General features: G+C 42.2%; 1 protein-coding gene across 1 annotated transcript in view; it reads right to left on the reverse strand.

Annotated features, from left to right (window-relative positions):
- The window catches only part of tet2 (tet methylcytosine dioxygenase 2), a 49,326-nt gene extending 28,223 nt beyond the window's left edge, over positions 1–21,103 (reverse strand). Inside the window, exon 1 of the mRNA XM_079499391.1 lies at positions 20,982–21,103. The gene's annotated coding sequence lies outside the window, so the exon portion shown is untranslated. The remainder of the gene's footprint in view (positions 1–20,981) is intronic.
- Positions 21,104–21,432: the final 329 nt, after the last annotated feature.

The following is a 21,432-nucleotide window of genomic DNA, read 5'->3' on the forward strand; positions in this document are numbered from 1 at the left end:
CAGTTCCACTGGGACACTCCAGAGTTTAACAGAGATCGACCAGGGCCAAGCAGCTTGTCACAGAGAGATACACCCCCTGACCAAAAAAAAAAATTGCTAACCTAGAACAAAGCCAGAGTTCCCAGCTGAGTGCACGCATATGTGTGCCCCCCCCCCCCACACACACACACACACACACACACGCACACAAAACACAACAATTACACAATATTTTAAGCATAACTAAGCTTCCCCTACAACAATTGAGTTACTGGCAGCATTCTGTTGATACTTTTCATTAAAAGTGTGTTCCACATCTAGGTCTATTTTTGTTCTGGAAATAGAGCACTAAACTAAACCAGAAACATGGAATTGCAGCGGTTACAGTGAACAGTAACTGCCTGCTGGAAATTCTATTACTTATGGTCTTTGATCTAATTTTAGCTTTCTTCCCAATTTCCATTGGGGAATCACAGTGTTTATTTCAATTGATGAAATATGCTTCTTGCTTGAACCGAATCCCCAGAAAATGACATCATTGTGTCATCTTTCCCTCCAATAGTTGAGAGCCTTTTGTTTCTGCAGTGCTGGTTGTCACTGCTCCTTCTGCGCGCGTGCGCGCGCGTGTGTGCATGCATGTGTGTGTTTTTCTTCCGGGTCCCTCCCTCTCTCAGAGCCTCTCGTACAGACTTCTGCCCTGTAATTACTCTTCAGGTTCCTCTCTACTTCTGTGCCTGCTGCTATTCATCCACTTCCTCTTTCGTTTGGTCTTGCTGCTGGCATGTGATTGGCTGGCCCTGAGCTGTTCTGAACCTGGCTGTTAAAGTTCCTGCTGTAGAGAACTAGACAGATGCACAGACACAGCCTATAGCTACATAGGGTCCTCTTATTTGCCGACCTTTACAACTCGGTCAGTCGGTTTAGTGCTGCTGTGTGGAGCCCGAGGGTCAGGGTGGACTCCCGGCTCCCCTTAGAGGTCACTTCTTACACTGACAGAGTTACATTACCACAGGAGGATTTGGCTGTGTGTTGTTTTACAACACTGATCCCGTTTGAGGGGCATTAGTTAAATACATACATTTTACAGCCACTGCCACAATTACAAAATTAACAGTATGATTTAAATGTTTTCTCTTCTACACGCAAATTGTGATATGTTGATATACGGTAGTATATCAACTCACTGGCATTGGTATGTAGTTTCAAGACGTTTGGTACTCTGGTACAAAAGCAATGTGGACAATGAAGTTGTTATTATGTTCATGTTTGTATTTCATCCTTCCTATAGAAATTACCCTTTTTTATTTTCCACCTGCAAAGTCCAGTGTGCAGAACTCTGTGTTTTTGTTATCCCCAAAGAGAGCGAGTGAAATAGGAGAGCCGCTTTGGTGGACAGGGTCTATTTGGCGTGACTTGGCAGCCGTACGTGACATTTACTGATAACGACAGCTGCTGAGAGAGAGAGGGAGAGAGAGAGAAGGAGAAAGCTCTCAGGTTCAGACCTGGGATGTATGGGTATGGACTGGAGCTTTGCCCGAGCAGAGAGAGAGAGAGAAGGAGGAAAGATATGGAACAGGCTTGTAAATCAAAATGAGCACTTGCTGAGCCACGTTTCTACTCTTCGAAACAGACCGAGAAATACGGCACTATCTCAAGTGTGCGTTTCCCCCACATACTACTTGGCTCAGTAAGCCCTGTTTAGTATTTTCCTCTGATGATAAGAACAAGGAGGCTACTACTAGAGGTTGTAAATCCTGAATGGGGAATAGGAGTCTGCAGGGTGGCCCTGTACGCAGTGTTAATTTCGTCAACTATAAAACTATGATGAAAAATGTTCGACTACCTTTTCGACCACTGATGAAAATAAAATAAACACTTAATAAAAACTAAGTTATGATGACACAAACGTAATTGTAAATATTTTGACAATTTCGTCAACAAATTAAAACTAGACTAAATGTTAGGGAGGGACTAGTGGAGAAGAGATCCAGTAGAACTAAAAGACATGTCATTTTATGTTTGGTTGCCCTCATGTGTTGCACTCTGAAAATAGCAGATCTACAAGCTCACAACATGTCGCGCTGCGACGTGCTGTGAGCGTGTGTATTTTCAGCATGCAACCAAGTGTAAAATCTGCCATTTCAAGGCCTGCCAAAATGTATTTTATTTAGTCCACTAAAACTAGATTAAAACTTTTCAAACTTATTCAAAAGACTATGACTAAACTAAATAAAAATTTGCTGTCAAAATGAACACAACCCTGTAGTTAGAGTGACCATACTATGGTATGCTCACTGGTATGGTATGGAACTGCATGGTTGCACGTTCAATTCCCTTCCCTTATTGCCATGTGTCCTGTCAGTAGTATTCAGTGAATTCCCTACTCCCTCCTTACTCACTAAAATATGCTCGGGATAAGAGCTTCAACTAAATGGAAAAATGCATGTTAGAAGTATAGTAACACTACACACAATTTCTAGACAAATTGTTTTATTTTTTGCCATTTGATTCACTCATCCACAGTTGTTCCTGACTTAAACTTGATGGAATGGTCCTCACCTGAGTAAAGTCAAGTTAACTAACTAACCATTAGTGACTGGTTTAGATGCATATGTTTTGATGTTATGGGGGAGAAATATGTTATTATGAGGAGAGCTGATAACACCACAGTGATTGTGTGTGCACTGCCACCAATGGGCTAGCTTTGGGACATTTTGTCAAATTACACACAGCAGAGCAGCAGCTCTCAGATGAAACCTCATCCTTAGCTCTGGCGCACTGGTGTAATTGGGTCAGATGACTAGCATACTACAGGTTTTTTTTTAAATCCCTCTCGTAAATATAGAGCAGCACTTCTGCAATCGTATACAGTAGCTGTCTGACAGCATTTTCACATGTAAACAACCTAGCGCGGTCAGGTTCAATATTGCCATAAGATACCAAAGACTGAAGTTGCAATTTGTATTAAGACTTCATTGATGCTATCTCAACCGATTACATGCTCACATGAACATTAAAAATGAATCAACGTGTTTGTCAGAACTTTAAACCTGCAAATGAGTTTCAGACTGCTACAGTATTTTCTTTTGGGACAATGCTCCACGGCCCCTTTAAAATGTAGACACTTGCTATGTATTTGTTAGAATGGTGCTTCCGTTCAGGGGGCCTATTGAACACATTTCAATGGGTAAACTTTAGCAAAACAATTCATCCTTAGATAGGGTCTGAAATTAACACTGGCGAAGTTCCAAATGCGGTAACGTTTTTCATTTGGCGTGTTAAGTTTCCGAAGCCACCCAGTACTTATGGCGTGTGATTTTCTTTGCAACAAAATATCAGCCTTGGTGGATGATAGCATGGCATGACCACACCTTTTTTGCAATGTGTCAAAATCTACATCACCACACTTTTCACTTTTGGCGTCCTCACTTTTCTGTCCTCACTTAAAAAAAAGTGAGGATTCACTTTTTACACCCTCAGCCAATCAAATCATCACTATGGGGTACACACAGACACACAAAACCGGGCATAGGAGGGGCTAGCGCGCCTCAAAAAAGATTGCTTGTCTGGTAGATGACTGGTGAGCTATAAGTTGGACTGAGAGAAAGGCTAGTTCTAACTAGAATGAACTGAATGAACTTGCAGTAGTAGCATGCTGGTGCTGACAGTCAAACGTTAGGCAGACATCACCAGGTGTTCATGCTTGCGCCGTGCCTTGCCAAGACTCTCAACAAACCACCTCACACATGTGATTCGGTCACATGTGTACACACACACACACACACACACACACACACACACACACACACACACACACACAAGCGTGGTACCTATAATGCACCTCAGATAGCCGCTTATGCGTTCCTCTCTCCCTGAACATGTGACACATTCTCCACATTACCCTGCCTCTGCAACAAAAGGCCCCTATGTGTGTCTGCAGTTTGCTCTACCTCCCCCTTCCAATTTTGTATGCCGTAATATTGTAACCCCCCACCCCCACCACCATGACCTCCACCAAAGGCTGCAACTCATCGCAGTGTTGTAATATGTGAGCTTCCAGTGTGGGGAAGCTCTGTGCTCTGCTCCGTATGAATGAAACAATAGGCGGATGTTACACACACAGTGCACAATAATATCCCAGTGTTCATCTAACAGTATCTCTGAGATGGTACAAATGTAAAGTGTGCATTTGGTTACATTTGTAGACTCTCTGTGAGTTGACGATAATCTAGAGAGTTAATTTAGCTCTCAGTGTAAAATGTGTATTTTGCTGAGATCCTTAAAACAGAATATAACAGTGGATGAATAAAGATCGGTTCACACTACAGGAGTTTTAAAATTGGGAGCGATTTTGAAATAATGGTTACATCCCGCACCTAATTGTCTTCTCTTGTAGCATGGTACATCCACATATTTTAAAATATGGCACATCACACACTACAGGATAGTGTCTAGTGTGTGATTGCTCAGCCCAGCTGAGCAACGTGGCATCTCAGATGATCTCATCTCACATAATCACATGCAGAAGCAGATGTAAACAATCTTAAGTAAGTAGCCTTGGAAACGGCGTATCTCCTGTTTCTATAGCATGAGGTAACAAGTACATGTTATGTCACAGGGACTTACCCCTCAAAAAAACCCTTGATGCTGAGTGGCAAGCATTGGGTACCATTTTCCTAGTTGTCAGTATGACTCGGCCAGGGATTGAACCCCTGACCTCCCAATCTCAGCGTGGATGCTCTAAACACAAGGCCACTGGGTCGGGGACTGAGATGTAAACAATGGAGCTGGTAAAACTTGCTGTGGTAACGGATGAACAGTTGTGATATATCTGACGAGACACGCTATATGGTACATAGCCATGTTCTTGCCACATATCGATAAGCTTCATCTGTCTAATGCACCCATAACAGGTTGTTTCTTGCAAAAATCGAACATCCTCCTATTCACTTCAAGTTTGTCTCCTTGTAGACGCTATCATGTGCAACTCATACCATCCCACTCGGATGTACTCTTTCGGATAAATATCAACAATGTTTGATTATTATCACACTATAGGATCATCTGGGACAATAAAACCAGCCTCAAAGTGGGAATGCCCCCATGAATGACTCTAATTAACCCAATTATTTATCAGGGCTCCAGTCCACTAACTTTTTATTTGGTTGCACTGGTGTGCCTAAGTTTTTCATAGCGATGCACCAACACATATTTAGGTGCACGCACACATGGACACATAATTGTGAGGTGCACCGGTGCGACCATGAAGATTTCTAGTTACCGGACAGATGTTTGGGTGCACTCTAACCCTATGTAGTGGGAGCCCAGCTTCCACATTAAATCAGAGATGTCAAATGCATACATCACAGCACACAATTCAGATGGGGGGAGATTAGCCAGCCTCATCTCTACCTAAGTGTATAAACCTTCTCTAAAGCTTACTCTAAAGCTTAAAACTCCCAAACGTGAGAGCAGTTTTAACTTCCTTTATATTCATTATGACTAAGTCACATTACTGTTCTTTTATTTTGTGTTTGTTCTACATGTCCAAATGCAAATTCATAACTGATGTAATATTGTCTAACGTGTGTGCCATCTTACGCAATGACTCGGCAATGACTTTTTCTCACACGTGCAATGTGCTGATCAGCTACCCAGCAAGCCAAATGACGTCATGATGACGTTATGACGACGACGTCCGGTGACTCTGGTGACGTTCAGGACTTGGCCAGATCCCAGCCCATATGGGGATGATCTTTACGTCATTTCCAGGACGTCTTCACCAGTTGAAATAATATAACTTATTCTGGGCCAGATCGGACTAGTTATGATATGACATAAGTTGATCTGGCCTCGATTGGACTCTCTCTGATTCATCCAGGGACGTCTGTCTTAGTGGGCAGAATGTATGTTGAAATCAGGTGATATTCTGGGTCGAATCTTGGTTTGACTTGATCTGGCCCCAATCGAGACGTCACTAATTCGTCCAGGTCCTGACCGTGCTTGCTGGGTACAGTACATATATGTAAAGTCTATGTACTGCCTATTGATTGATTGATTGAAATATTTTTGCAGAATTACAGTACATTTCAAGCACAAACTCAATACAAAGGCTGTTAACTGTGAGTGGACGACCCAATTAAGCATTACACTTGTTTACAAGAGGGTCCACCATGTTCAATTCATCAAAACATTTAGAGACGTACAAATAGACACTTCTATATAGACAAAGAACAGAACAGGAATTCATCATAATGGAGGTAAAAAGGGAAAAGAAACATATACAGTGAGGGAAAAAAGGGGTGGGCGGTGGGGGGGGGGATTCAGATTTTACGGGGGCCAGTTTCGAATTGCAGCCATCCGTAGGTGCCCTTTGAGAGCGGTTTTGAAGGAGTCAAGGGATTCGCATGTCTTAATGACTGTTGGTAGGGCGTTCCACATTTTGGTGGCATAGGAAATGTAGAACTAATTGTCATTTATGCCAACTGATTGCTAATACTCAGGGGGTTGCGGGTGTTGGGGGACTTTTTCCTTCAGGCTAAAAGTTAATAGTATGGGGGATACATTGGCCATATCAAAGAGTGTATCTAGTTTAAAGGTCTGTTGATATGAAGCATGTGTTGTTTCAGATTAATGGCCAATGGACTGCAGCTAAAACACAGCAGCAGGAGATCTGCTTTCCATTACTATATGGATATCACTTACATGGTCACATGGATACAAGGAATACATTACAACCAACCTGAGAGCTAGTTAACAGCAAGTGTTGATGTTTGTGAGCTAACTTTGGATTGTTGCATACCGTATAACAAGTTCAGAGATTGAGAGTGAAATAAAAAAGAAACATTCCAACAAGATGGGTTTTAGTTCAAAGGAAATAAGTTGGTGATTTGACTTTGGGATCATGTAAAGGGATTTGGTGAAGTAAACCTGATACCGAGAGCTTCTACAACACCAGATCTCTCTGTGGGTGTCAGGTGAACTACTGCAGCTTCCTGTTGATGCCGGCCGTGGGGCCTAATGACTAGATTGTGACATACAGTAATAATGGCTGCATCACGCGGCCACTCCTGAGCAACTGTTGAGTCATTTCCCTCTCTCTGTTTACACCAAAGAAGTGAGCAAATTACAACACAGTCAGAGTCTGTTCTTAATGTTTAGAATAATATAGTATAGATTAGAAAATGAACAGGTATTGTTGTCCATAATGTGGAATTTATCTTTTCGCTGTGGCAGACTCGGGACTTAAAAGCGGTTTTGCCCCCCCCCCCCCCCCCTCTCTTTCTTGAAATGTGCTTAGCAAATCACTTTTTACATTTTAAACTGAGATTGTATTCACATATATGCCTTCAGTATATACAATTGTATTGCGATCTTTGCAGTCTTCACATACTATTCAATCTATCCTACCTTTCTTAGCTCAATAATAATGTGGCTTTAAATTGTCTGCATAAAAAACAGAATGCATGAGAGTGGTACTTCCATAGCCTTCTCTTTTTCTTCTTTTGGTTCTTTTGGAAATGTGTTCAAGACTAGATTAATAGATTACGTCAAACCACAGAGGATATACATACACTTCTGTTTGTAATTTCATCCCGAGTGAACCTCCCCCTCCCCCAATCCTTCCCCTCAAGAAGAAGGGATCTGGATCTGTACAATCCACATTGTTCCTTATGTCTAATGCAGGACAGATGTGGCCATGGGAGTGTGGTTGGTGGAGATCCCCATTGAAGTCCTGTGTTCCCCTACATCAGTTTCTCCCATTGCCTCCCATTATTGTACTTTGTCAGCACAATTTAATCAAGTTAATTTGTTTGCATTTTCACACAGAGAGGGGCCTGGAGGAATATAGCTGAAACTAAATGCGAAGAAAAGCTTCACATGTTTGAAAAAGTGGTACAAATGGTACACTATCGACGTAATGAGCTGTGCTTTTAGGTTCAATCATACCGTACTGTATTTACTTTCTGGAGAGCACCAGTCCTTATGGATGCTCTATAGCTTAAAATGCGTTCTTAATCACATGAATCTTACTGGGATATATATATATGGGTCATATTAAGCCTACATGTAAATTGGCGAACATTGTGAGAAAATAGCAAATCTACAAACTTGTAGATCGGCTATTTTCGGCAAAGAGATTTGGTGTAGAGGGAAAATACGAGGGGACCAAGTGTGCATCCCTGGGAGATCCCGGTCGACGAAGTATACAGAGTGTAAGTTGTTAAACAGTGATCCATTTACAGAGTGACTATGTGGCAAGCTGAAAGACAACCTAGCCTGGTCCAGGTTTTGAAAACAATTCAGGCGATGCAACCCTGTTATTCAGTTGAGTTATCTATGAAAACAGCAGTGTTGGGCAGTAACTAGTTACTAGTAATGTATTACTGTAATATTATTACTTTTCCCAGTAATGAGTAAAGTAAGGTATTACTCTGACAAAAAAGTAATATTATACCTATTTACTTTGTAAAATTAGAACATATTACATATTACTTTTTTGTTTTTTTGATTTGTTGGCTGTTGTCTTGAAAACATTTAATTTAAAAGGTCGAGAGGGATTGCTACTTTATTTTATAGCCTTTTAGGGTGATTTGTGACTCTTCTTAATATTATTATTCAAAACAATTGGATTCAGTTCTAAAAGAAGCTGACTAAACAGATTGTGTTTGTACATCCCTTTTTTGTATAAAAATAAGTAAATAGATAAGTAACACATTACTCTCCTAAGTAATATTGCTCAACACTGGAAACAGACAACAAAACAGACCCTGCAAGAGGCAGTACAGAAAACACTATCATCACTAATATTTAAACTATTATAAAGAAAATACAACAAGCTCATTAAGATACAAAAACAGTGAAGAAGAACCAAGTCTGCACAACAGCTTCTGCTCCACAGTGATTATTATACACCGACATATAACACGACGTTTCGGCCATGACATGATGTCCGAAACGTTGTGTTGGTAAAAAAGAATGTGTAAAATAATAAAAGCAAAGTCGAGCAGAAGCTGTTCCCGGACTTCCCTGCCTTCTTCACTGTATCAACCTTTAGTCCAGCACCAGCGAGGGACTGGATGTTTTTTTAAATACAAAAACAACCTGAAAGAAAACAACACCCGAGATAGATAGGGTAAGGTTTAAGGATAGTGGAGCCGGTTTGCTGTCAGATGGAATTGGCAGCATGTAATACTCATTCTCAGGACAGAAGAGTAACTGCAGAACGGTAGTGAGGATAACGATTAACTGGGGTTGGTACTTGGTAGTTGGTACTGCTGATGTTGATGAGTTCAAAACTTTATATTTTCCCAATGGAATTTTAGTTGTGAGGTCAAATAGAAAGCATGTTTAGATCTGACAGAGTGTAGTATTTCCGGTTCTGAACTTTGTGGAAGCTCAGTATCCATGGAAGTTGCTGTCTTAGCATTAGAGCATACTAGAGGTTAGCAGCGGCCTGAACGTCTAGAGTTCGGGCCGGTACGCGGCTCTCGAACCTCTTGGTAGTTTGGCATTGCCAGACTGACTATGAGCACTTGTCTAATAATAATAGTAAAGTTTGTTTGTCACGCAGATACAGACTTGAGCAATAACCTGTCTAACCTCTTATCTGAGGTACACTCACACAACTTGTTCAGCAGGATCAACTGCAAACAACACATCTAAGACACAAGCAACACACACACACACACACACACACACACACACACACACACACACACACACAGTACACACACTGTCACAAATACATCCCTGGGGCGATCCTGTGTGTCATACGTTGACTGCTAAACATGGTCTTGTCTATTTAGCAGTTTAGCCAACATTTGGAAGCATCAGAAGGAAAGTGCTCAATAGAGCACAATGTCCTCATTCAATATGTTTGATTAGGTCAAAGAATGAGCTTAGTTCTCTGATTAGTCTCTTACTGACACCAACCAAAAGAACTCCGGACCGCAGAGCTTCACGGGTACAAAGAAATGGTCCCGAACCCGAAATGGATCCTCATTCTTTCAAATGACGGCACCGAGCCTGAGTGGAGTGAACCCATGACAATTATTTCCGAGATTACGAGATACTGAGAAGACACGACGAGGAATCTGGATTGTACGCCGGTGTTTTCAATTCAAATCAGCCTGGCTAATCTTATTCCAAACCAGCCTAAAACATTGCACAAGTTACATCGCAAGTTACATCGCACAAGTCACAACAGCACTTCATTACATTTGTCTTTCACCAGTGCAGTGCGTCACGGTCGTGCCGCACACACACACGGCCATACGGTATAGTACGGGTCTTCTCGGATCCACTCGTGTATTACACATAATGATAGACAGAACGAGTTCCGTGGGACATACGGCCGATTCTGACCCAGCCCGAGTGATTATGATAAAATACGGATCCGTCATGTGCAGGTCTCGGGTCCTCTCGGGTATTTTCGGAATCGGGGCACCCTGTGAAGAGCTCTAGACCACAGCCCCTAAAATAAAGTGAATTCTGCCACACTGCATTCACTTTAAATACACAAAACCATGGGGGGCACTACTGTACGTATGAGTTACTTCCACCATGTTAATGTGTGTGGGTAGATTTCCTAAGAGTAGGAAACAGTTGCTCATTGTCCCAATCTCTGATCTGACCCATAAACGCATCAAACCTTGGATTTTCTTACAAAACCATGGAAGCATGGAAGCATGTGCCATCCATGAGTGAGGCGAGTATGGAATTCTCTTCACGTTTGGGTAAAATGGTGACGCCCCCAGTCACTGCGATGGAGAGACATCTTTTCTGGCGGGCATAAGCAACGAGAGGTGCCCGCGAGCGAGCTCAGGCAAGTGAGTCGCCTCGCCGAACATTGCGATGGCTGCTATAGTGGACTCAGCACCGCTCGAGTTATGTACCGATAAGGACAGAATCATAAATTCTGCCGGGCAGTGCTGTCTTCCTGGAATTTGACGTCACCATTTTACTCAAACCCGGAGAGTTCCTGACTCGCATGAGTGAGTGTGGCCCCATGCAGCCAAACTCACATAGAATGGACAAATCCTATCTCTGTACGTTCAGGCTGAATCACACCAACATTCTAATTAAGAAGCTCCCTCTTGAGCCCTCAGAACACGCACAGAAAAGCTATTTAGCTGCTGCCTCCCACCCCCTCACGGTTGTGTACTTTTGCTTACCTTCCCAAAGCTGCCTGATCCTTTTTCCCTACACACCCATTTGTCAATTCACCGGTCAATATATCTGACTATGTTGATGAACTGTACACAGTGTAAAGTTAATTTCTTTCATGATGTGTGGTAGCCATGGTGACCATCTTATTAGCGCCAAAGCTCCAGCTGCTCTATACATTAGCCCGGTGCAGCAGCCTGAAGAGAATGGAGCCTGCTCTAGTGTGTGGTACTGCACACATGTGCTTTGCAGATTGATCCCGGCCCGGAGAATCAATAGTCACATACTCCAAAAAACCTTGGCGTTGCTGTGCTTGTTGGGGGAAACTAGTCTAATACTCGTGTTCAAGGGTTTGACTGCTATGTTGACTGCCATGCTGAAATAATGATTTTCCAGAAGTCTGATGTTGTTTCTTAAGTCAGATTCCACTGTTAGTATGGGAAATGCTATGGGTTTTGTACTATGGAAGTTAAACTGTGCATCTTGGGGGCATCTTTGGCAAGGAAGACAGTTGTAAATCATTACACTTGGAATAGTGATGGATGCAGTTGAGTTGAATTTTGGTTAATCTTTTCATTTTTTGCTATACAATTCCTCAATCTTTTACACTCTAATGAAACGTTGCAAAACTGGACAGCTGATGATAACTCAAGTCCCTGATTCATTCAGGTCCTTATTGGCCCCACAGCTTTCATTCAGGTCTTATTGGCCTCACCGCGTTTGGCTACATTTGATTTAACCAACATGCACTTTCTGTTGCCATGATCCACATTCCAACCAGCATCCGATAAAACAGGAAGAGAGGAGGTCAACACATAAACAGAGCCAATGGAAACATTATTATAAAGCAGGAAGTCCAAATAGCGTGGCGGGCAACAAACACACTCCCACAAACACACTCCCACAAACACACACACTCGTGCATGCATGCACGGTCGCACGCATGCATGCACGCACGCACGCACGCACGCACGCACGCACACACGCACGCACACACGCACACACGCACGCAATGACGTGGAAACCAAGCACAGATCTTATTGGCATGAAAGCCTACGTTAACAACACTGTATGGATCTTTTGGGGGGGTGTTTTGGTTTTCATTCAGGGCTTCTGCTTAATTCCCCCTAACCTTATATCCTTTGCATGTAAAATCAGACAGATACCTCACTGCCATTTGAGCAGTGAATCAAATATGCACAATGTGCTCTTTTGTCTGATCTCATCATGGCAGAGAATGCACTGATATTCTTTCTCTCTCATTGGTTTCCAAGCAGCCTGACCTAAGCCACTGTTGCTATGCTCCGCAGTTTCCCTCCACTGAGAGAGAGAGGGGGCACGTGACTCTCATTGAATGGAAGGAATCACAAATCCTCTCCTGGTGAGGGATGTTCTCTGTCATGAATCAAGGCTCCCACTGAAGGACGTCTTGAAACTCACAAATCACACGCACATACACACGCGCGCGCATGCACGCGCGCACACACACACACACACACACACACACACACACACACACACACACACACACACACACAGACACACAAGCATTTTTCTATAGAATAACGATCTCTGTGAATCAAGGCTCCCATGAAAGACACCTAGAATCACACATGTGCGCGCACCCAGGAATCAGACGATTCATCCATTTTTCTACTGTATGATGGTGAGCATTTTTCAAGCCCAGTCTGTATATTGTTTTAGCGTTCCCATAGATGAATGAGCTTATTCAAATAGGGCAGGGTTGTGTGACTCATCAATCATGCTTCCTCCGTCTGCACAAGTACTGTTATTTTTATCCCTCCATACCATGTTGGTTAGATAAAGTTGTTTTCAGGTATTGAAGGGATATGTCACTTTAAAAAAAACTTCTATAATTTTTTGGGAAAATAACCTCCTCCAGGAGGAGGCCGGAGAAGACAAAAAAAATCTAAAAAGATTATTAAAAATAAATGAAAAAATTAAATGAAAAAACACGGACCCCATATGTATTAGGAGGGCAGTATGAGTCACCAGAAAAAACGATGGGTATTTTCGATGAATGGTTAAAATGGAGTTTGAAGTTATAATGGGTTTGTATAGGATCAGGTGGGGCAGTTAAAATGAATATCAAATATCTAAATACTGACTCGAGCAACTTAAAAACTGCCTGGGGTGTTCACATCGCTTTTTTGAAAGTGAAATATCCCTTTAAGAGAACAAACACAAACATTGTCCAACAAAAACATGTTGGTCCTGAAATATTTGATCTGCCATATGTAAAACACAGGATCTTGCGTTCCACTGATACAATTTAGTCATGATGAGGATAAACATTTTATAGTAACTATATGACACATAATACAGTTATAGTACACAGTCAAATCCTCAATGTTAATTCAACTGACAATGTAAAATTTCTATATTGGACCTGGGTCCATTTTAGAGGATTTTACTGTGTATCTCTGGTCTGGTCATTTGCCTTATGGACATGTTTATGTGAACTTGTGACCCCTCAAAATGTAAGTGTGGGCTCTGTCCCCGAATGTAAATATGTTTTACCAGTACCAAACAAACACGCTTGTCATTAAGGAGTCTTGGGTAAAGACACCAGCTGCTGCGCTGGCACATTCCACAGTGGAAACCTAATATTGAAGCCTGCGCCACTCCAAGCCCTCTGAAGTAGTTAGTGATGTCATTCAAAAGCCTTTGGTAAGGGTTACACTTCTAAATGACATTTGGGGCCAGCTGTCTTGCTTTGTGCTCCTTGTGTGGACAACAGGAGACCATAGGGTCCAACCTTTGTCAGTGACAGCTTCTAGGAGCCAGCCCGTGCCTGACAGCCATTTTAAGTGGTGGCCAGGCAGCCTCCTCAAAGGCAGCTGTTTAGAAGACAGAGGTGACATTCTCTTTTGGGAATTCCATGATCATGAAAGAGGTTGGCAGATGTTATGAGTGATAACTGATAAGGCATCTGAACTCTTCAAATTGTGACCTGGTTCCAAATTGTGACCTTACTTGTTATAATCTTGTTGTCATTACACTGCAAGAACCTTTGCAATAAGGGTTTTCATCTTCCTCATTAGACTAACCACAAACAACTAGGTTGTTTGTGGTTCATTTGACTTTAGTGATTTGCAAGTTTGCGTTGAGGGCTTGGGCTTGTGTGTTTATTCTTGTAATTATACTCCCTTTCTAAACATTTTCACACCTTAATGCTACCCACCACTGTCCTATGGCATGTACAGACTTTTTGACTGGGGTGGCCCAAGTTGTGCACATGCAGGGGAGCGCACGCACACATACAGTATAAGCACGTGCACAGCACACACATGTCGGAATAACATTCATTACCATTATTGTATCCTCTTCCCATATCTACTTACTCCAATTACTAGCATTGCAGTGTAAAAGATGAATAAACCTACCAATGGCAACACAACAGAGAGGCTGTATGGCACACTGACAAAGGCATGACATGGAAAAATAAAATAAGTAATAAGTCAATCTTGTCACTCTGAATGTGACTCGTCAGTTGTTTAAATATCAGTGTGGCACCATACAAAATATGTGGGTGCATTCTTAAAGGGACACTTCACCCTTTTTGCAATTTTTTTAAGAAGATTTAGAACACTTTCCTGGGGGTCTTTATGTGTGTAATATGTGGTTTTAGATATTTTAGATTTTAGCAGTGAGCCCAGTGTCTCTGATGTCATGGACACTGGGCTCACTTACTTTCTGGACTACAGTTCCCATAATGCTTTGGTGCACTGCTCCTCCTTGTGGATCGGGGGAGGGCTGTCTTACTGAGACAACATGTACAAGTCACAACCTAAGGCAGAGACGCTATCAGCGGAAGTGTCGGTCCGGAACATCCGTCAGATGTATTTCCCCCGGATACGATATTTTTCTGACCAATCACAACACTTGTTTCATTCACGGATTAACTGATTTGTAAAGCATCAACATAATTTCCTTGAGCGGTACTTCCGCCAAAATCCCACAACTTGGGCAACGTCGTTTCCTTGAGCGGTACCCGCAACTTGGGCAGCCAACTTTAAATGACCATTCGGTGCAAACCCAGGGCTGAAATCACTACTCGCCTCCTGGACAACTCCGCTTCCTGGTCCGCCATGATATATATTATTTGAGTCGCCTTTTTGAGCGGTGCCTCCGCTCCATTACGCAGCTATGTGTGTCCGTATGCGTACGTGTATGTATGTGTACGCTGTACGTGTCCGAGCACAGAAAGCTGCAACACGGTATCTCTGTCACTTCTCGACCGTTTCGGACGCGGGAAGGCTCGCCGGAACCGCCCCGCCCCCTGGCCACGTTCCTGGGGGTCCGGATGTTCCGGGGACCCCCCGGGGACCCCTACACGGTAACTCTGTCATTTCTCGGCCGTTTCGGACGCGGGAAGGCTCGCTGGAACCATCCCGCCCCCTGGCCACGTTCCTGGGGGTCTGGATGTCCCCACACGGTACAGTTGCACCACTCACTTCACACAGGTGTGATTTCTTTTTTTTAAGGCACTGTAATTATCAATGATCGGGGGAACGATCGTAGTGGACATGAATTAAAGGATTATGTAGTCTGGCATTGAATGAGTTAACGAGTTTGTAAACCACATTCAACATTGAATTAGTAATTCTCACCAAAAAACATTGAGTAAACTATCCAGTGAGTGAAAATGGTTATTTGTACCAAAATAGGCCTTCAGAAATGTTTTTGACAATGTGATTGTGGGTGTACAATGTAGTGTGTATGTGTGTGCACCTTATAAAGTATGTTTTGACGGGTGTGAATTTGCACACATATGCATTTTCAAGCCACAACACAGGAATAAAATAGTATGATAAATTGACTTGAACGTACGCGTACACAGATGCACTTATGAAGAAAGCAGTGAGTTACTGATAAGGCCGGCACCATTGTAGCCTTATTTAGGCCTTTGCATACTCTGGAGGCCATACAACTCAATGTCATGACAACCTAGGGAAGCCGCTTGCCTCAGCGGTGCCTCGCTCTGCGGTCACAGACACCGTCTCGGCCAGCTTGGCTTCACCCCTCCGTCTCTTTCTCACTCTCGGCACTTCCTGGTGGCGAAACCCAGGTGACAATATACAAATAGATTCGCCCCAGTGAAGAGGGAGCAATCGGTCCCGGCGCGAAAGGCGGGAAGTAGAGAGGCGGCGTCTTTGGGGGGAGGGGGGTGGCATTACGTAACATCTCGCTCGCTGTCTCACTGAGGAATGCTGGGATAGTGTTTGTAAACAGAGCGGCCATGTGCCTGCGTTCACGTGGAGGAAGCTCTTTTCAGTCCCTGCCTCGGCCGCCTCACCCCTGAGGTAAGCCCTGACATCGATACACGATTCCACATCCAGAAACACACTCCCTCCCTTCGGCCACGTGTGCCACTCAAACACAACATTATCATTCCCAAGCCGTAATTACTACTACTACAGAGTATCTCTTTGACGCAATGCAATGAGATGGAACGGAGACTGGCGTGCTTATTACATTTTCACTTGAAACCTTGAATGGTTTCCATAACATGGTAAATATGAATAATAGTTACTGAATAGCAGTATTATACTATTCTCCTGTTCAGTTTCATACAACAATGTAACAACATGTAATAACAACATGTAATGAACATTCTCTACATGTTTTTAAACTTCCAACGTTTCTACATTTTTCTGGACCATATATAGTGATAGAAGAAGAATATATTGATTAGAATAAAGCCATGTAAAGAACGGTTGACCATTCTGCAGATGTTGTCAATGATTTATTGACATGCCATAGATAATATATCCGTAAATGGAAAAATCAATATAAAGATCTTTCTTAACAGACCTATATAGATTATTCGTAAAACTTTTTAATTAAAAACCTCAACACAATACAATTCATGTTGATGAAATGTAGATATGATCTAGTTCAGGCCAAAGCTTATTTAAAATTTGAAACACACATGGGCATCTTAGGCAGAAGCTTTGTTTTACATCATTCGTTGTTATGCTGTTAACTGATTGTGACAATATGGAAATGTATCATCATTGAGCATCATTGAGCACTCTTCATAGCCACCACAACATTTGTATTTTTATTTTTCATTATTTTGCAGTTCACTTCAAATATCTGGGGCGAAGCAGATTTTCTGTACAACGGTTCCATTGCAGTAGTAACATGTGATTGCTGTGGAAAAATATCCCCCTCCCATAGCAGACAAGAGAGGAATCGATAGCCGCAGAGATCAATACAACACTCAGCAGCTCGCCATTTTGTCTCAGGAAAATAATAGTCAAGGCATAGCAAAGGCATTGCCATCTAAAATGTTGTACCCTACCTGCTACTGGAGCAGTTTCACCATGTCATGTCTGTAACCAAGCAGCCCCAGGCTGGAAATTTAATATGTGGGCTCACTGCTAGGGAGTGGTCAGAAGTTTGAGTTTGGGCTATTGTTTATGGACAGCATTGTTGGTGGACTGCTATGGCAACTGGACATTCTTCTCTGAGGTGATATTGTCTTTTACCCTGGGAAAGTGACATAAAGGGAACTTAGTGCCCATGGCAGAGAAGCAGTCCAACCGACTGCACATTATCAGTGAAGGCAGCCCAGTATCCATGTGATTGATCTATCTATCCCCCCAACCTTCAGCCCCCTGCAACTCCTGTTGTAGATTCTGATGTCCTTTTTTAACTGCTGATGTAAGAGCAGCCACATCATGTGCAAGAAGAAAGATAATGCAAACACATCCAGAAAGAATCTGTTACAAAACATGATCTTACGATATGAGTAATTAAATGTGCTTTTCCACAATTTAAAACTGCAGTGTGAAACTGAAACTGCAGTGTGTGCAGTGCACACACTGCAACTGGATACAAAATACCACATTAGCTGTTATATATAGTATATACACAGCTGTATCAATACACATTCATTAGCAAGAAATACATAGTTGCACATGATCCTTGCAATATATTGACAGATCTAAAAAGATTTGGTAAAAATGTTTTGGGCAGAGTACAATGAGTACAATGAGTACAATGAGCATCTGCAGTGGTGTGATTGTAAAAAACTAAAATCAATAATGCATCAAATCCAGACCACACTATACTGCCACAGAGGCACACCACCCTTCTTTAATGTGTGGTTCAATCCCTCTGTTTTTACTTTACTCACCAGTTAAGCCACAATCATGGAGTCAAACTGGTATTTCATGTTACCACATCACATCACATTAGAGTTATCTACAGTACATAGACTTATCATTGTGGAAATCCATCCGAATGGAACAACCAATTCACCTAAAAGAAGATAGAAAAACCAATGCTGTCTCATCCAGTCAAACATACTTTATAAGGGCTATGGAACACACCCCCGCCTACGTGGTTGTGTTGACAGTAGACAGTCAATGACCACGCTTGCCGTATCAAAACACAGCCATGCCTTCGCCCAAGTGGAACACACTACCATTGTTATGCCCAAAGCTCTTGACAGCTAGCTAGTGCTAAGAACTGAGATCTCACTCGACTGTCAAGATTGTAGTGTAGTGACTACATGCAAATGCTAATTTAACCAACACAAATGCAGTATGAGAACAGTTAAGAAAATTATTTGATTAAATAGTTAACTGAAAGCTTGTTATGAATGAACAGTGTTACCCTCTTGTCTATCAGTTAAACACAAGATTAAGCTAGCTTGTCCATCAAGTCATTTGACAAGCAACTGACTTTTATTTCGCCACACTTCCCATGGAATTGCAATACTGACACTGGCTTATAGATTTCAATTCTGGTTTTAGTACAGTTAGCCAAAGTTCTGTGTTTTGTTAATAATTTTATCAGATTTTCAATGTTTTATAACTGTGCAGCTAAGCTAAACTAAACTAATCAAACTACCACAGAGGGTGATGTCAGGTTGAGTTGGCTTGAATTCCTTCATTGTTGCCACATTAACATTTTATAACCTCCTCTCTCTAGACTACACTGCTTATTTACAACAGCCTATTAAAGGTCACTTGTTGTGCTCTCTCTTCCAGGCATGCCTTATTTTGCATTTTACCATAGGCTTAATTGTGGCTATTGAGGGGGTGACATTACAGCCACATTTTGTGGAATACACAAATTAAATACCCAAACATTGCAGGTAGATCTGTCATGCTCTAATGGGTTATCATTGTCTTAATCTGATGTAACTGTTTGTGGATTTGTTTAAATAACAAGGGCTAACAAGGGCTCATTAGCTATTCATGAGGTCAGGTGATGCACAAGGCCTTGTTGTTGGGAACAGCCACACTGTGTGTATCTTCCCTCATTAATATAGTCTTAGATGCCACTGTGTTTTAGCATTCCAGTAATGAATATTCACCCTTTTGTACTCTGGGAAAAACAAAAACCGTAATCCATCCTTTCACTTCCTTAATTTATTCCAATTCAAATAATTTGACTTCTCGTATAGGTGTATGGTCGGTCACCACGCTGTCACTGACTTCAGTTCCAATCATTCAAATAGAACAAGAAACTGTTACATATGCAGAGGCAATGTGTCCATTTTGCAGACCCAAGAGACATTTTTAGACAGGTATGTGCATGCACATACACAGACAGATACACATCAACACACACACACACACACACACACACACACACACCCTCTTGCTGTGACAATTATCTCTCCTAGAAAGGTTCTATTCAAAATGAATTAATTTGGCAATTGGTATAGTGGAATCTAAGTACTAATGTGGTTGGCTTTATTATTTGGTATAAACAATATATAACCTTGTCATGTTAGTCATTATTTCATAGAGCATATTAACTTATTTAAAATGTGTGGGTTGGCTGCTGTCTGGTAGTGGTAACAATCCTCTTAAGCTTTGTCATATAAGAAACCAACTCCAGAATTGCCATTCTTGTTTCCACAGCTAATGGTGCGGTAGGATTGAGTTTCATTTCCTTTGGAGCTTTCTGACCTTGTCTGCCTTGACTACTCTCTACTGCTGCAATTCTCCTCTCTGTTCCCCTCTCCTTGGGACTATGCTTGCCTTTGTGTCTGCTTGTCATTCACCAGTGAATGCAATGAAAGCTGATTCACACTGAGATACACAAAGCCAGAAGCTCTCCCCTTGCTCCACGGATGTCCATGCACTCCATGCACTTATAGTGCTGGACAGGTCGAGGAAGACTTTTACTATTCTACTCAACATCTCCCTGTTGAGCAGCACAAAACGCACATGCAGCTGCAGAAGTGAAAATAAATAGATAGGAGAGATTGGCTTGCTGAACATATTTCTCAAAAGAAACTCATGTCCCCGTTGATATACAATATATTTAAAGGTATAACTTCCCCCTCTCAAAGCAAAAGCAGTGTATAGAATGCGCACATACATACAGAATATTGATCAGAAAGATCCAAAAATATACCATGAAAAAATAAAGGAGGGGGGAAATATATTGAGGAGGGGGGGAATGAATGCATTACCTTTACAGGCATTCGTAATAATGCTTCAAGGGAGAAAAAAGTCCTGTACAAGCACTCTAAGGTTATAATTTTTATACTAAACGGGAATTCCAGAGGCAAGAATGAGTATTCATTGAATGTAGGGCAGATAGAAAGCACAAAAATATCCCTATTATTTTCAACTGGCAGCAAGAAAGAAAGAAATCGTCAGCCATGTTGGAGAAGCTTTATCTAATATCCCCTCCTTATTATGTTGGCTCTTGCTTTTTACCGAGGGGGGACATTTGCAATGCCTCGCCTGATACACAATAACCATCAAACCGACAGCCGGGGTTAAAGGGGAAAAGGGTCGGGAAGAGAGGCAAAAAGCGTCCCGGGAGATTCTCACCTGTTTTCACGTCCCTCCACTTTGTAGAAATTCCAATAAACCGTCTGGATCTTCTCTTTAACAAATCCTAAAGGGCAGCCATCTTGCCTCCTTCTGTTCTTCTATGAAACAGACTATCCTCCACATCAATATTCATGGAGACCAGTGTGACGTCGGCTCTCATCATCAGGAGAAGCCGGGGTGTCGCTGTTTGGCCACCCTGTGCTCTGCATACACATATGTGGCTCCAGTGGAAGGCAGGGTGGACCGGACAAGACCTGCGTGTGTGTAGTTGAAGTATGTAGTATGTGTGTGCGTACGTGCGTGTGTGTGTATGTGCACGCGTGTGTGTGTGTGTGTGCAGGCGTGTGTGTGTGTGCGTGTAGTATGCGTGTGAATGTCTGTAACGGTATGTGTTTGTGTGTGGGTGTGTGTGTGTGTGTGAGAGAGAGTGTGTGTATGTGTGTCTGTG

This window comes from Electrona antarctica, assembly GCF_951216825.1.
Source record: "Electrona antarctica genome assembly, chromosome: 4".
NCBI lineage: Eukaryota > Metazoa > Chordata > Actinopteri > Myctophiformes > Myctophidae > Electrona > Electrona antarctica.